Source organism: Scyliorhinus torazame, chromosome 2 (assembly GCF_047496885.1).
Source record: "Scyliorhinus torazame isolate Kashiwa2021f chromosome 2, sScyTor2.1, whole genome shotgun sequence".
Classification (NCBI taxonomy): Eukaryota; Metazoa; Chordata; class Chondrichthyes; order Carcharhiniformes; family Scyliorhinidae; genus Scyliorhinus; species Scyliorhinus torazame.
Window position 1 is genome coordinate 378,252,435 of NC_092708.1, and position 17,207 is coordinate 378,269,641.

The 17,207-nt window shown below is 51.3% G+C and overlaps 1 non-coding gene across 1 annotated transcript; it reads right to left on the bottom strand.

The window, feature by feature from the left end:
- Positions 1 to 7,085: 7,085 nt before the first annotated feature.
- Positions 7,086 to 7,271, bottom strand: LOC140408024 (U2 spliceosomal RNA). Its single transcript, XR_011939971.1, has one exon. It is a non-coding gene; the product is annotated as a U2 spliceosomal RNA (small nuclear RNA).
- Positions 7,272 to 17,207: the final 9,936 nt, after the last annotated feature.

The window sequence follows — 17,207 nt, forward strand, 5'->3', positions numbered from 1 at the left end:
AACCCAGGGGGGAGGGCGGGGGGGGGGGGGGGGGGGGGTGGAGGAACCGGACTGACTCTCAGGGATGTCATTGTATATGTATAGACACTTGTTATAGGTAATCTATATTGGATTGTTGGATTGTATCTTTGGAGAGTAACTATTTTTGACAAGGCAGTTGCCACTTAGTTTTGTTTTTGTTTTTGTTTATATATTATTTATTTATTTGTTTAAAATTGGCCACGGTTATTTATATTGCTTTGTTGTTGTTTAAAAGAAAAATTATGTACTGTTATGTTTGGCCACAAAATTTTTAATAAAATATATTAAAATTAAAAAAAAAAAAATAAATGCCTTAATAGAATGTTTATTTAATATCAGCTAACATGGGAGCCGGAAAGGGCAATTTGTTGGCCAGCAGTTTAATGGGGGTAGGTAGAGGAAGCATTAGGTGGGTTTCATGGACAATGTGAGAGTCATGAGATAGGAGAGAAAGTCGAGAGTGATATGGATTCAAAATGCAAAACTGGAAGTTGGGGGGCGCTGCTTTGCTGGAGTTGGTCTTCAGAGGAAGCTTGGACCTGTGGGCTAGGAGCGATGTGACAGAGGCAACTGATCGGATGGCCTTGATCTTAGTGATAGAGCGTTGCCACCGAGTGAGGGGCGATCCATGAGCTCCTTGCACTTTTTGGTGACAGGGGAGGAGTCAGGAGTGAAAAGAACTGGGGGATTATCTTTGTGCCTCAGCATGATCCTGGATTCGTGATCTGTTGTAGCAGACAGGAGTCGGACCTTGATAGCGATGTGATCCAGCCAATTCTGGACATAAATGGCTAAACCAGTCGTCCGCCAGTTCAAGCCTGCTTCTCTTGGACTTATGGGAGTGGAGGTAATGGGGGTGGGGGGGGGCGGATTGGTCCGTGTGAGAGAGAGCAATGCTTTAGTGGGGACAAAGAGAATGAGGGTAAGGATACGTCTAACAAATCAGTAGCTGCAGATGTAATGTGGATCGGAGGGCCAGAGGTGGATCAATTCCCTTAATATCCCAAAAAACAAATTGATACCAGGTGCACAAGAGCTGTGTCCCAGTATTCATGGGGGCTGACTGTTAGATGGGCTTTGCTCCCCCACGGACCATGGTGACAATATTCTTGGCTCACTGTCCTCCTGTTGGAGCAGACCTTTTCTGTTTCGGCGGACGATTCCCACTGTAGCTTCTACTTTGAAGAAAAATCCCAGCTCCGCAAGTTTCAGGAAGTTAAATCCATTTTTTGCTGGGTGTGGGGATGTGGAAAGAAGTTGGAAGAACATCATCCAATCGGGTGAAACAGTACAAATGAAGAGAGTGATTCTGAAATTCGAGAGCGTTATCGCAAAGTGAGTAATCAGACCTTAAAAAGGGGACAGAACTGGCGGCAGAGTAGTTTGTGTTTCAATCAATATCTGTTTTTAACGGGACAAAATAGAGCTGCTCTGAGCCCGGCCGAGAACCATAAGATTGTGTACATTGTGGTAATCGATTAACCAAATGATAAACTTGTTTGTTGACTTTTATCTCTGTACCTTTCTGGTGTTGAGGAATGATCGCCGTGATATTAGTCTGGTATCATTCTGACCACTGATTTCAGCACAAATTAATACCTCAGTTAAAATAACACAGGAATGTCAGGTGTAGCATTGCTGCCTCACTTCGCCGAGGTCCCAGGTTCGATCGCGGCTCTAGGTCATTGTCCGTGTGGAGTTTGCACATTCTCCCCGTGTCTGCGTGGGTTTCGCCCCCACAACCCAAAGATGTGCAGGGTAGGTGGATTGGCCACGCTAAATTGCCCTTTAATGGGGAAAAATGAATTGGCTACAACAAATTTATTTAAAAAAAGGAATGTCAGGTGAATGTGCTCAGGGGGGGGGGTTGGGGGGCATTTGTCAGCTGACAGCTAAGCATTGGTCACGAGATTGATAACATAATAGTGTAGATTGTCCAAAAACAGCTCTTTATTAGAAACTGTGGTAGAAGTTTATAATCTGCATCACATTGTGACTGCTCACATCACGGAGTCATAGAGAGAGAGAGTCGTAGAATTTACAGTGCAAAAGGAGGCCATTCGGCCCATCCAGTCTGTACCGGCCCTTGGAAAGAGCACCCCACTTAAGCCCACACCTCCACCCAGTAACCCCATCACCCCAGCTAACCCTTTTGGACACTAAGGGGCAATTTATCATGGCCAATCCACCTAACCTGCGCATCTTTGGACTGTGGGAGAAAACCGGAGCACCCGGAGGAAACCCACACAGACACGGGGACAGACAGTGAACCAAGCTGGGAATCGAACCTGGGACCCTGGAGCTGTGAAGCAATTGTGGTAACCACTGTGCTGCCATGCTGCCTTACTCCACTAGGTTCTCTATCTCCCTCCTGAATTCTGACTCGTCGTTGTTCAAGAACCGACCCACTACAGTCGTGTCGTCAGCAAACTTGCAGATGTAGTTGGAGGCACATTTTGCCACACTGTCGTGTGTGTATAGAGAGTATAGGTGGAAGGGCTCAGTATGCAGCTTTGGAAAGCCCCGATATTGAGGACATTCATGGAGGAGATGTTGTTGTTTATTCTTACTTATTGTGGTCTGTGGGTCAGAAAGTCAAGGATCCAGTTGCAGAGTGAGGAGCCAAGTACTAGGTTTTGAAGCTTTGATATGAGTTTGGCTGGGATTATGGTGTTGAAGGCGGAGTTGTAGTCAATAAACCGGAGTCTGATGTAGGAGTCCTTGTTGTCGAGATGCTCCAGGGATGAGAGCAGGGCCAGGGAGATGGCATCTGCTGTGGACCGGTTGCGGTGGTTTGCGAATTGCAGTGGATCTAGGCATCCTGGGAGTATGGAGTTGATATGCCTCATGACGCACTTCATTCCGATCGATGTCAGAGCCACCGGAGGGTAATCACTGAGGCGCATTGCCTGGTTCTTCTTTGGCACCGCGGTGTATGATGGTGGTCTTCTTGAAGTAGGTGGGGACCTCGGAACGGAGTAGGGAAAGGTTGAAGATATCCGCGAACACATCTGCCAGCTGGTCCATGCAGGCTCTGAGCGCACGACCAGGGACCCCGTCTGGGCTCGTTGCCTTCCGAGGGTTCACGTTCTGGAAGGCCAATCTGACTTTGCAAGTTGTGACGGTGGGTATGGGTGTGTCCGGGGCTGCTGGGGCAGTCGACAGCGGATTGATGGTTTCATAGAACATAAAACATACAGTGCAGAAGGAGGCCATTCAGCCCATCGCGTCTGCGCCGACCCACTTCAACCCTCACTTCCACGCAACCCTGTAACCCAGTAACCCCTCCTAATCTTTTTGGTCACTAAGGGTAATTTATCACGGACAATCCACCTAACCTGCACGTCTTTGGACTGTGGGAGGAAACCGGAGCACCCGGAGGAAACCGGGGAGAATGTGCGGACTCCGCACAGACAGTGACCCAGCGGGGAATCGAACCTAGGATCCTGGAGCTGTGAAGCCACAGTGCTATCCACTTGTGCTACCGTGCTACCTGCTCGAACCGGGATAGAATGGATGACAGGTGGAATTGTGAGACTTGCTAAGATGAAAAAGGAAGCATCGGCAACTTAAAACTGAGGAGGCTTTGGAGGAATATCGGCAAAGTAGGACAAATCTCAAACGCGCAATAAAGAGGGCTAAAAGGGGTCATGAAATATCTTTGGCTAACCGGGTTCAGGAAAATCCCAAAGCCTTTTATTCGTATATACGGAGCAAGAGGGTAACTAGAGAAAGGGTTGGCCCACTCAAAGACAAAAGAGGGATTTTATGCGTGGGGTCAGAAGAAATGGGTGAGATTCTTAATGAGTACTTTGCATCGGTATTCACCAAGGAGAGGGACATGACGGATGTTGAGGCTAGGGATGGATGTTTAAATACTCTCGGTCAAGTCGGCATAAGGAAGGGGGAGGTTTTGGGTATTCTAAAAGGCATTAAGGTGGACAAGTCCCCAGGTCCGGATGGGATCTATCCCAGGTTACTGAGGGAAGTGAGGGACAAAATAGCTGGGGCCTTAACAGACATCTTTGCAGCATCCTTGAGCACGGGTGAGTTCCCGGAGGACTGGAGAATTGCTAATGTTGTCCCTTTGTTTAAGAAGTGTAGCAGGGATAATCGAGGGAATTATAGACCTGTGAGCTTGATGTCAGTGGTAGGCAAACTGTTGGAGAAGATACTGAGGGCTAGCATCTATTCACATTTGGAAGAAAATCTATTCACATTTGGAAGAAAATAGACTTATCAGTGACGGGCAGCATGGTTTTGTGCAGGGAAGGTCATGTCTTACAAACCTAATAGAACTCTTTGAGAAAGTGACATAGTTAATTGATGAGGGCAGGGCTGTAGATGTCATATACATGGATGTCAGTAGGGCGTTTGATTAAGTTTCCCATGGCAGGTTGATGGAAAAAGTGAAGTCGTATGGGGTTCAGGGTGTACTAGCTAAATAGATAAAGAACTGGCTGGGCAACAGGAGACAGAGAGTAGTAGTGGAAGGGAGTGTCTCAAAATGGAGAAAGGTGACTAGTGGTGTTCCACAGGGATCCGTGCTCGGACCACTGTTGTTTGTGATATACATAAATGATCTGGACGAAGGTATAGGTGGTCTGATTAGCAAGTTTGCAGATGATACTAAGATTGGTGGAGTTGCAGATAGTGAGGAGGACTGTCAGAGAATACAGCAAAATATAGATAGATTGGAGAGTTGGGCAGAGAAATGGCAGATGGAGTACAATCCATGCAAATGCGAGGTGATGCATTTTGGAAGATCTAATTCAAGAGCAACGCAGGTCGATAGAGTGGTCAAGAAGGCATACAGCACGCTTGCCTTCATCGGACGGGGTATTGAGTACAAGAGTCGGCAGGTCATGTTACAGTTGTATAGGACTTTGGTTAGGCCACATTTGGAATAGTGCGTGCAGTTCTGGTCGCCACATTACCAGAAGGATGTGGGTGCTTTAGAGAGGGTGCAGAGGAGGTTCACTAGGATGTTGCCTGGTATGGAGGGTGCTAGCTCTGAAGAAAGGTTGAGTAGATTAGGATTGTTTTCGTTGGAAAGACGGAGGTTGAGGGGGAACCTGATTGAGGTCTACAAAATTATGAGAGGTATGGACAGGGTGGATAGCAACAAGCTTTTTCCAAGAGTGGGGATATCAATTACAAGGGGTCACGATTTCAAGGGGAGAGGGGGAAAGTTTAAGGGAGATGTGCGTGGAAAGTTTTCTATGCAGAGGGTGGTGGGTGCCTGGAACGCTTTGCCAGCGGAGGTGGTAGAGGCGGGCACGATAGCATCATTTAAGATGCATCTAGACAGATATATGAACGGGCGGGGAACAGAGGGAAGTAGATCCTTGGAAAATAGAAGACAGGTTTAGATAAAGGATCTGGATCAGCGCAGGCTGGGAGGGCCGAAGGGCCTGTTCCTGTGCTGTAATTTTCTTTGTTGTTTGTTCGTTCTTTGAGTTCATCGGGGAGGGATGTGCTGCTGCTGCTGCTGGAGATACTGCGCGGCTTCACTTTGTTTTGTTGTTTAGGCCTAGCTACAACCGCTGAGAGTCTGTAACGCTAGTCTGAGACTGTCGTTATGTGTGATATTGTGAATATGGTGATTAAGCAATGGTGAAGCAATGATTTCCGGTTGGGGACATTTGAGGGTGGTTTAGGAGTGTGATAAGAGTGGGGGGAGGGGGAAGAAGGTGTTTTTTAACGTGTTAGTGGGTGTTGTCAGACTTTTGTATGTGGTGGGCGATGGAAGAATTTGTAAGAGTGAATAGGCGGGCCAGGTGGGAGGGAGGTGTGTTTGGTTATGCTGCGCACTGTAATAATATAATCAGGGCTTAGTTTTAAGGTTGATTAAATTGGATATCTTAAATTAAAGAATTGGCCACTTTAAAAATCACGTCTGCAGAAGCCTGCAGAATCCGAATATACGAAACTCAGACTGGCTGCGGGGGGAGGGGGGCATATCTGGAGCAGCAGCTGAAAACCCTTCAGGTGATCCATCGCACCTACTTGAGATGCATTGTCCTATTGTCCACAGTTGCTGATAATCCATCGCTCCTCCCAGGGCGGCCTCAGGTGCCCTGTCAACAGGTCATCAACCAGACCATTGGGCAATGGGGCCCTGCCTTCTGAGACTCCATTGGCCGAAGGCCAGGGGCAGGTGGAGAAAGGATAAAAATAGGCATTTCCAGCCAGACATCTCATGAGGAAAGACTCGAAGCAAAAGGCTGGAAGCTGGGTGTGTGAGGTGACCTTGACCAGACCAACATTCAGCGAGAATCACCTTTGCAAAGAGGAAGCAGAGGGACTCAGGGAGCAGATCTACAGGTTATCAAACCACCTTTGCGGGTAGGATAGACGATTCCTGGGTGTTTCTTGTATATAGAGTGGGTAATTTATGGATTAACTACATTTAATAAAGTGTGTTTCATTATATCTGTCTCTGTACTTTGTAATACTCATACTGGATAAAGTTTAATTAAGGAGCTGGTCGAAGTATCTGAATTGATTTAGATCCAAGAGCGCTTTGGCAAGGCAGCGTGAGGGGTAGTTAAGGTGTTGTGCAAAGCAAAGCGTTGAGGGAGTGTGGTGCGTTTAGTGTGTGGGATGTGGAAAATGAGCATTAATGTTGTTGTGATTGACTGGAGGATGATCAGAAAAGAGTATAAAGTGGAGAAGTGTAACTGTGCTCAAGCTATTTTTAGACTTTGAAATTCCCCATGGCGGGGTGCAAGGTTCGCGGAGATACTGGAATAGTGTGTGGCATATGGAGAATGGGCATGAATTTTTGTGTGATTGAGTAGAGAATTGTAAGAAAAGGCATAAAGTAGAGAATTGCATGTGCATGCTTGAAGTGTTTTTGTACTTTGAAATTGCCCATAGAGGAGGGTTTTTTGGAGCAGGGAGATGGGATAGGGTTGGTGGAGATACTGGAATCGTGTGTGGGATGTGTATAATGGGCATGAATTTTTGTGTGTAGTCGATAATTGTAAGAAAGGGGATAAAGTGTAGAAGTGCCTGTGCATGCTTGAAGTGTTTTTGTACTTTGAAATTCCCCATAACGGGGTTTGTGCACCGTTCTCGGAGATACTGCAATACTGAGTCGATGCGTGGAGTGGACGGAGCAAGCCCCTATTCCATCTCCCTGCTCCAAAAATCAATTTAATATATGCTCCCCAGATAAGGGATGTATCAGATATTAAACTGATAAGAACAGATTTAAAAAAACATTTTTTAATTAAAAAAAATATACTTTATTCATAAAATTTATCATAAGCATTACAGAACATTTCGAATTGTCTTGACTGTACATTTCCGTCAGAGTTACACATTGCTTTGACTTCCATTCAATTTTGATATTATCATACACATATCACTCTTTACATTACAATTCCTCTTAAATATTTACAGTGCCATGTTTGTTTTTGTACATTGGAGTGTTGGTGGACCAGACCAAGGGGCTTTACACTGTTACCCGCCCCTCGGTGTACATTTGCTGGAAAGACCTTACACAGTGGTCTTTCCCCATTGCGCCTTGGTGGCTGCTGCCCCAAGCTTGAGTGCGTCCCTCAGCACGTAGTCCTGGACCTTGGAATGTGCCAGTCTGCAACACTCGGTCGAGGACAATTCTTTGCACTGGAAGATCAGCAGGTTTCGGGCAGACCAAAGAGCGTCTTTCACCGAGTTGATGACCTTCCAGCAGCAGTTGATATTTGTCTCGGTGTGTGTCCCTGGAAACAGTCCGTAGAGCACAGAGTCCTGTGTCACAGAGCTGTTCGGGATAAACCTTGACAAATACCACTGCATCTCTCTCCAGACCTTCTTTGCAAAGGCACATTCCACAAGGAGGTGTGTGACCGTCTCATTCCCCCCACAGCCACTCCGAGAGCAGGGTGCATTGGCGCAGAGCCTTCGGGTATGCACAAAGAATCTGACAGGGAGGGCCCTTCTCACCACCAGCCAAGCTAGGTCTTGGTGCTTGTTTGAAAGTTCTGGTGATGAGGCGTTCTGCCAGATGACTCTGGCAGTCTGCTCAGGGAACCATCCAACGTCCTCCACGGTCTCCTTTTCCCTGAGGGCCTCGAGGACATTACGTGCTGACCACTGCTTCATTGCCTTGTGGTCAAAGGTGTTTTACTTTGACTTCCGGTTGCGGTGATGACCAGCTAAGCCGCACGTTTCGGCGGCTCCAGCTCGAACGGACCTTTGGGCTCTTTTAAGAGCCCCAACGAGGAATTTTTTCGGGACAAAACCCGGTGTGGGGTGAGACAACAGGGAGTCCCCCCCCCAGCGAAAAAGAAAAATATCGGCGGTGGTGGCCAGATCTCGAAGAATCCTCGAGGGCAGTGGCAGAAGGAAGAAAGGAGCAAGATGGCGGCGGAGGTGACCTGGGGACCGGACCAGGATGAATTTTTAAGACGGTGTGTGGAGCTGCTAAAAAAGGAGGTGCTGGCCTCGATGCTACAAGCAATTGAGGGGCTTAAGGAGACACAAAAGACCCAGGAGATAGAGCTCCGTGTGGTGGAGCAGAAGGTGACTGACAACGAGGACGAGATCCTGGGCCGGGCAGTCAAAATGCAGACGCACGAGGCGCTCCATAAGAAGTGCATCGAAAGGATTGAAGTCCTAGAAAACAGATCACGGAGAAAGAACCTCCGGATCCTGGGTCTCCCCGAGGGAGTGGAAGGAGCTGACGGCAGGGCTTACGTGAGTACGATGCTACGCTCGCTAATGGGAGCTGAGGCCCCCTCGGGCCCCTTGGAAGTGGAAGGGGCCCATCGGGTCCCTGCGAGGAGACCAAAGGCAGCAGAACCATCTGGGGCGATGATCATGCGATTTCACTGCTTCAATGATAGAGAGGCGGTTCTGAGATGGGCCATGAAGGTACGGAGTAGTAGATGGGAGAATGCGGTGCTACGAGTGTATCAGGATTGGAGTGAGGAGGTGGCGAGAAGGAGGGCGAGCTTCAATCGAGCCAAGGAGGTGCTGCACAAGAAGAAAGTGAAGTTTGGGATGTTGCAGCTGGCGCGACTGTGGGTCATGCACCAGGAGAGGCATTACTACTTCGAACCGGCGGAAGAAGCATGGACCTTCATTAAAAACGAGAAACTGGATCAGAACTGAGGGACTGATGTTGGAGGGGAATCGTCAGTGCTGATGTATATAGAAATGTAAATTGGGGAGGGGGGGACATTGAGAAATGTGGGCACCGGTGCGGGGGAAGAAGAGACTCAGGCGGGGGATGGGGAATGGGAGTGGGGCGGCAGAGGGAGCTGCGCCACGAGGGGCGGGACGGCTCTAGAGAACACAAGGTTTCTTTTCCTTGTTCCCGCGTCAGAAAGATGATGGTGGGAAGATAGGCGCAATTGGATGGGAGTTCCTCACACGGGGGGGGGGTCAAGGAGAGAGCGGGAGAAGCCGGGGTCAGTTGAAGTCAGCTGACTTTCGGAAGCAATATGGGGGGAGTAACCTTGCTAGATGGGGGTCTAGCGGGGGGGGGGATAACTGGGTTGCTGCTGCGGAGATCGAGAAGGAACTGGTAAAAGAAAAGGTGGTCGGGGCGGGAATGCGCCGCCTGGGGGACGGGTGGGTGCGCGGAACCGGGACGTGGGACTGGCCCAGAGAGGGTGATGGCTAGTCGACAGGGGAGGGGGGCGGGCACGGGTCCGGCTGATCACGTGGAATGTGAGAGGCCTAAATGGGCCGATTAAGAGGGCCCGAGTGTTCGCGCACTTAAAAGGACTGAAGGCAGACGTGGCCATGCTTCAGGAGACGCACCTGAAGGTGGCGGACCAGGTTAGGTTAAGGAAAGGATGGGTGGGACAGGCGTTCCACTCGGGGCTGGACGCAAAGAACAAGGGGGGGTGGCCATATTGGTGGGGAAACGGGTGTCATTCGAGGCTAGGAACATTGTAGCGGACAGCGGTAGCAGATATGTGATGGTGAGCGGCAGACTGCAGGCAATGGAGGTCGTGTTGGTTAATGTCTCTGTCCCGAATTGGGATGATGTGGGATTTATGAAGCGGATGCTGGGATGTATCCCGGACCTGGAGGTAGGAAACCTGATAATGGGGGGGGGGACTTCAACACCGTGCTGGACCCAGGGTTAGATCAATCTAGATCTAGGACCGGAAGAAGGCCGGCAGTGGCCAAGGTGCTTAAGGGGTTTATGGACCAAATGGGGGGAGTGGATCCGTGGCGATTTGCTAGGCCACTGGCCAAAGAGTTCTCCTTTTACTCCCATGTCCATAATGTATACTCCCGGATAGATTTCTTTGTTTTGGGTAGGTCACTGATATCGAGGGTGGAAGGAACTGAGTACTCAGCCATAGCTGTTTCAGATCATTCCCCACACTGGGTGGACCTGGAACTAGGAGAGGAGAGGGAGCAGCGTCCACTCTGGCGACTGGATATGGGATTATTGGCGGATGAGGGAGTCTGCGGAAGGGTGCGGGGATGTATCGAAAGATACCTGGAGGCCAATGACGACGGGGAGGTCCAAGTAGGAGTAGTATGGGAAGCACTAAAAGCGGTGGTCAGGGGAGAGTTGATCTCCATCAGGGCTCACAAGGGGAAAACGGAGGCCAAAGAAAGGGAAAGACTACTGGGAGAGATTTTGAGGGTAGATAAAAAATATGCGGAGGCCCCGGATGAAGGACTATACAGGGAGAGGCGATGACTCCAGACGGAGTTCGATCTGCTCACCACAGGGAGGGCAGAGGCACAGTGGAGGAAGGCACAGGGGATGAGATATGAATATGGGGAAAAAGTGAGTCGCCTGTTTGCCCACCAGCTGCGAAAGAGGACAGCGGCGAAGGAGATAGGGGGAGTTAGGGATGAAACGGGAGCCACTGTGCGGAGAGCAGGGAAGATAAACGAGGTGTTTAAGACCTTTTACGAGAGGCTATATAGGTCCCAACCCTGGAGGGAAAAGAAGGGATGCAGCAGTTTCTGGACCAACTAAGGTTCCCGAAGGTGGAGGAGCAGGAGGTGGCAGGCCTGGGGGCGCCAATTGGGGTGGACGAGGTGATCAAAGGGCTGGGGAACATGCAGGCAGGGAAGGCCCCGGGACCAGATGTGTTCCCGGTGGAATTCTATAGAAAATATGCGGACCTGTTGGCCCCGCTGCTGGTAAGAACCTTTAACGAGGCCAGAGAAGGGGGGACCCTACCCCCAACAATGTCGGAGGCGACGATATCTCGAATCTTGAAGCGAGATAAAGATCCGCTGCAGTGCGGGTCCGATAGGCCTATCTCATTTCTAAATGTGGACGCCAAGTTGCTGGCAAATGTGCTGGCGACGAGGATGAAGGATTGTGTCCCGGGGGTGGTACACGAAGACCAGACAGGGTTCGTAAAGGGGAGACAATTGAATGTCAACGTGCGACGGCTAATAGGGGTGATAATGATGCCCCCAGCAGAGGGGGAGGCAGAGATAGTGGCGGCAATGGATGCAGAGAAGGCATTTGATAGGGTGGCGTGGGAGTATCTATGGGAGGTGCTGAGGAGGTTCGGGTTCGGGGAGGGGTTTGTCAGCTGGGTTAAACTCCTCTAAGGGGCCCCATCGGCAAGTGTGGTCACAAATCGGCAAAGGTCGGAGTATTTTCGACTACACAGGGGAACAAGACAGGGATGCCCGCTGTCCCCATTACTGTTCGCGCTGGCAATTGAACCACTGGCCATAGCGCTGAGAGACTCCAGAAAATGGAGAGGGGTGGTTAGAGGGGGAGAGGAACACCGAGTGTCACTCTATGCGGATGACCTACTGCAGTATGTGACGGATCCAGTGGGGGGGATGACAGAGGCCATGCAGATATTGAGGGAGTTTGGAGATTTCTCGGGATATAGGCTTAACATAGGAAAGTGTGAGTTTTTTGTGATACACCCTGGGGATCAGAGTAGAGGGATAGATGGCCTACTGCTAAGGAGAGTGGAAAGAAACTTCCGATACCTGGGGATTCAGATAGCCAGGAGCTGGGGAACCTTACACAGACTCAATCTGACACGGCTGGTGGAACAAATGGAAGAGGATTTCAAAAGGTGGGACATGCAGCCGCTGTCACTGGCGGGCAGAGTGCAGGCAATTAAGATGATGGTCCTCCCGAGGTTCCTATTTGTGTTCCAATGTCTCCCTATACTGATCACTAAGGCCTTCTTTAGAAAAATAGATAGGAGCATCACGAGCTTCGTGTGGGCAGGGAAGGCCCCGAGGGTAAGGAGGGGGTTCCTACAACGTAGTAGGGACAGAGGGGGACTGGCGTTGCCGAATTTGGGCGACTACTATTGGGCCGCCAACGTGGCGATGATTTGTAAGTGGATGATAGAGGGAGAGGGAGCAGTGTGGAAAAGGTTGGAGATGAAGTCCTACAAAGGGACGAGCTTGAAGGCACTGGTGACGGCGCCATTATCGCTCTCCCTGAAAAAGTTTACCATGAACCCAGTGGTGGCGGCAACATTAAGTATCTGGGGGCAATGGAGGCGACAGAGGGGTGTGCTGGGAGCCTCGGTGTAGTCCCCGATCAGGAACAACCATAGGTTTGCCCCAGGGAGGCTGGACGGAGGATTCCAGAGCTGGTACCGGGCAGGAATCAGGAGAGTGGGAGACTTATTTATGGATGGGACGTTTGCGAGTTTGGGAATACTTGAGGAAAAGTATGAGCTGCCCCTGGGAAATACCTTTAGGTATATGCAGGTGAGAGCGTTCACGAGACAACTGGTGAGGGAATTTCCGCTGCTCCCGACACAGGGGATCCAGGACAGGGTGCTTTCGGGGGTGTGGGTCGGGGAGGGCAAAGTGTCCGAGATGTACCGGGAGATGAGAGAAGAGGGGGAGGAGCTGATGGACGAACTGAAGGGAAAATGGGAAGAAGAGCTCGGGGAGGAGATTGAGGAGGGTTTGTGGGCTGATGCCCTAAGCAGGGTAAATTCCTCTTCCTCGTGTGCCAGGCTTAGCCTGATCCAATTTAAGGTGCTGCATAGAGCACACATAACGGGAGCAAGGTTGAGCAGGTTCTTCGGAGTGGAGGACAGGTGCGGGAGGTGCGGCGGAAGCCCGGCAAACCACACACATATGTTTTGGTCGTGTCCGGCACTGGAGGGGTATTGGAGGGGAGTGACGGGAGTGATCTCGAAGGTGCTGAAGGTAGCCAGGCTGGGGGTTAGCTCTATTTGGAGTAGCGGATGAGCCGGGAGTGCAGGAGGCGAAAGAGGCCGATGTTGTGGCCTTTGCGTCCCTAGTAGCCCGGCGTAGGATTTTACTCATGTGGAAGGAAGTGAAACCCCCCGGCCTGGAGACCTGGATAAACGATATGGCGGGGTTCATAAAACTGGAGCAGATTAAGTTTGCGCTGAGAGGATCGGCTCAAGGGTTCACCAGACGGTGGCAACCGTTCTTCGACTACCTAGCGGAACGTTAGAGGGAAGATAGATGACCAGCAGCAGCAACCCGGGGGGGGGGGGCGGGGAAGGGAGGGAGGGAGGGAGGGAGGGAGGGGGGGGGGGTAAGATGTTTGGGTTCTGGGAGGGGGGGGGGGGGGAGTTTCATTTTATGTTATTTGGTTAGTTTACCATGTTAGTTAGTTACTCATTGTTAGATTGTAGTTATCATGTTACTTGTACTTTTTATTTTTATTTTGATTGATGTGTAAGGGGAAAAAATTGTGATTGAAAAACTTTAATAAAATATATTTTTTTGAAATTAAAAAATTAAAAAATCCACTCCGAAGAACCTGCTCAACCTTGCTCCCGTTATGTGTGCTCTATGCAGCACCTTAAATTGGATCAGGCTAAGCATGGCACACGAGGAAGAGGAATTTACCCTGCTTAGGGCATCAGCCCGCAAACCCTCCTCAATCTCCTCCCCGAGCTCTTCTTCCCATTTTCCTTTCAGTTCGCCCACCAGCTCCTCCCCCTCTTCTCTCATCTCCCGGTATATCTCTGACACCTTGCCCTCCCCGACCCCCCCCCCCCCCCGAAAGCACTCTATCCTGGATCCCCTGTGTCGGGAGCAACGGAAATTCCCTCACCTGTTGTCTTGTGAACGCCCTCACCTGCCCTCATATACCTAAAGAAATTTCCCCGGGGCAGCTTATACTTTTCCTCCAGCGCTCCCAAGCTCGCAAACGTCCCGTCTATAAATAAATCTCCCACTCTCCTAATTCCCAACTGGTGCCAGCTCTGGAATCCTCCATCCAGCCTCCCTGGGGCAAACCTATGGTTGTTCCTAATTGGGGACCCCATCAAGGCTCCCAGCACACCTCTCTGTCGCCTCTATTGCCCCCAGATACTTAATGTTGCCGCCACCACTGGGTTCGTGGTAAATATTTTTGGTGAGAGCGGTAGTGGCGCCGTCACCAGCGCTTCTAGACTCGTCCCTTTACAGGACTTCATCTCTAGTCTTTTCCACGCCGCTCCCTCTCCCTCTATCATCTACTTACGAATCATCGCCACATTGGCGGCCCAGTAGTAGTCGCCTAAATTCGGCAGCGCCAGTCCCCCTCTGTCTCTCCTACGTTGTAAGAACCCCCTCCTTACCCTCGGAACCTTCCCTGCCCACACGAAGCTCGTGATGCTCCTGTCTATTTTTTAAAAAAAGGCCTTAGTGATCAGTATAGGGAGACATTGGAACACAAATAGGAACCTCGGGAGGACCATCATCTTAATTGCCTGCACTCTGCCCGCCAGTGACAGCGGCTGCATGTCCCACCTCTTGAAATCCTCTTCCATTTGTTCCACCAGTCGTGTCAGATTATGTCTGTGTAAGGTTCCCCAGCTCCTGGCTATCTGAATCTCCAGGTATCGAAAGTTTCTTTCCACTCTCCTTAGCGGTAGGCCATCTATCCCTCTACTCTGGTCCCCAGGGTGTATCACAAAAAGTTCACTCTTTCCCATGTTAAGCCTATATCCCGAGAAATCTCCGAACTCCCTCAATATCTGCATGACCTCTGTCATCCCCCCCACCGGGTCCGCTACATATAGCAGTAGGTCATCCGCATAGAGTGATACTCGGTGTTCCTCTCCCCCTCTCACCACCCCTCTCCATTTTCTGGAGTCTCTCAGCGCCATGGCCAGTGGTTCAATTGCCAACGCGAACAGTAATGGAGATAGCGGGCATCCCTGTCTTGTTCCCCTGAATAGTCGAAAATACTGCGATCTTTGCCGACCCGTGACCACACTTGCCGTTGGGGCCCCATAGAGGAGTTTGACCCAGCTAACAAACCCGTCCCCGAACCCGAACCTCCTCAGCACCTCCCATAGATACTCCCACTCCACCCTATCAAATGCACTTTTCGTCCTGCTCCACGGAGCGGACTCTGGAATGGAAGATAACCTTGGAGGCCTCCGAGGTGTAGAGCGAGGCTTGCTGGCCTTAAACTACACCTTAAACTGATAAGAACAGATTTTTTTTTTAATTCAAAAAAATATGATTTATTCATAAAATTTATCATAAGCATTACAGAACATTTCGAATTGTCTTGACTGTACATTTCCGTCAGTTACACATTGCCTTGACTTTCTTCCATTCAATTTTGATAATATTATACACATATCACTCTTTATGTTTCAATTCCTTCTTAAATATTTACATTGTCATGTTTGTTTGATACACCTCCCCCACCTCTGCCTCCCCGCCCCCTCCACTCCCGAACTTCGCCCCATCGATCCCTGCCCCTCCCCCTCACTAACCCCACCCCATTGATCCCTGCCCCTCCCCGCACCAAAACCCCATCGATCTGCCCCTCCCCCTCCGCTGCCTGACCCCGCCCCCTGTCCCGTAACTCCGCCCCTCCTGGAGCCCCGCCCCCTCCTGTAACCCCGCCCCACCCCTAACCCCGCCCCTTCTCTTCAAACCCCGCCCTTCCATTCCAAGACCCTCCCTCTATCCCAACCCCCACGCCCTCTTTTCTCCCTCCCCTCCTCACCCCCATTGCTTGGTGAACCAGGCTTTGCGATCAGGACTGCGCCTGCGCTCGCCCGGATCCGGCGGTTGCCGGAGGGGGCGGGGCGATCAGTTTGAAAGCCGCGCTCGAGGCTCCGAGACTGGCTGCGCGCGCGGAGGGGGAGGCTCGAGCTGGGTCTCGGGCTGTCTGAGGCGCGCGTTGTCTGAGGCGCGGGGCCGGGGACCGGGCCCGGGGGCAGGGGACAGGGGACCGGGACTGGGCCCGTGGCAGGGGACCGGGCCCGTGGCAGGGGACCGGGCCAGGGCGCCGGGGCAGGGGACTGGGCCCGTGGCAGGGGACCGGGCCCGTGGCAGGGGACCGGGCGCCGGGGCAGGGGACTGGGCCCGTGGCAGGGGACCGGGCCCGTGGCAGGGGACTGGGCCCGGGCGCCGGGGCAGGGGACTGGGCCCGTGGCAGGGGACCGGGCCCGTGGCAGGGGACCGGGCGCCGGGGCAGGGGACTGGGCCCGTGGCAGGGGACCGGGCCCGTGGCAGGGGACCGGGCGCCGGGGACTGGGCCCGAGGCAGGGGACCGGTGCCAAGCGGAGGAGCTATTGCGCTGCGTCACTTTGCTGCTGAGGTGAAGAAACCCTGGAGTTATTGGCGTTGACTTCTATTTTGTGTATTGAATGTCAATATCGCCAAAAATACGCTGCAGGGTTAAAATCAGGTTGCAATATGTGGTTTGGGATTTGAACCCCTAATCCAGGGGAATGCAAAAACATTTTGGTGATCTCCCAGTGCCTTGGCCAACATTCACCCCCACCATCAGGATCTCTGAAACAGATCGGGGTGGCATGTTGGTGCAGTGGTTAGCACTGCTGCCCCACCACACCGAGGACCCGGGGTCGATCCTGGCCCTGGGTCACTGTCCGTGCGGAGTTTGCACAATCCCCCCGTGTCTGCGTGGGTTTCACCCCCACAACCCAAAAAGATGTGCAGGCGAGGTGGATTGGCCACACTAAATTGCCCCTTAATTGGGGAACAAAGAATTGGCTACACTAAACGTACATATAAAAAAGAAACAGATCACCTGATTGTTATAACATTGTGGAGCCTTGCTGTGCGCATGTTGGCTGCCCCCCTTCTCGCTTTACAGCAGATCTTTCTCCCAGTTGGTGTAAAGTGCCTTTGGATGTCCTGTGGTTCGTGATCGATGCTCTACAAATGCAAGTGACTCCTTTTGTGCAGTACTGGAGGGAGGGACAACACGATGGTTAGCATCTGTGCCTCACCGGGCCTGGGACCCG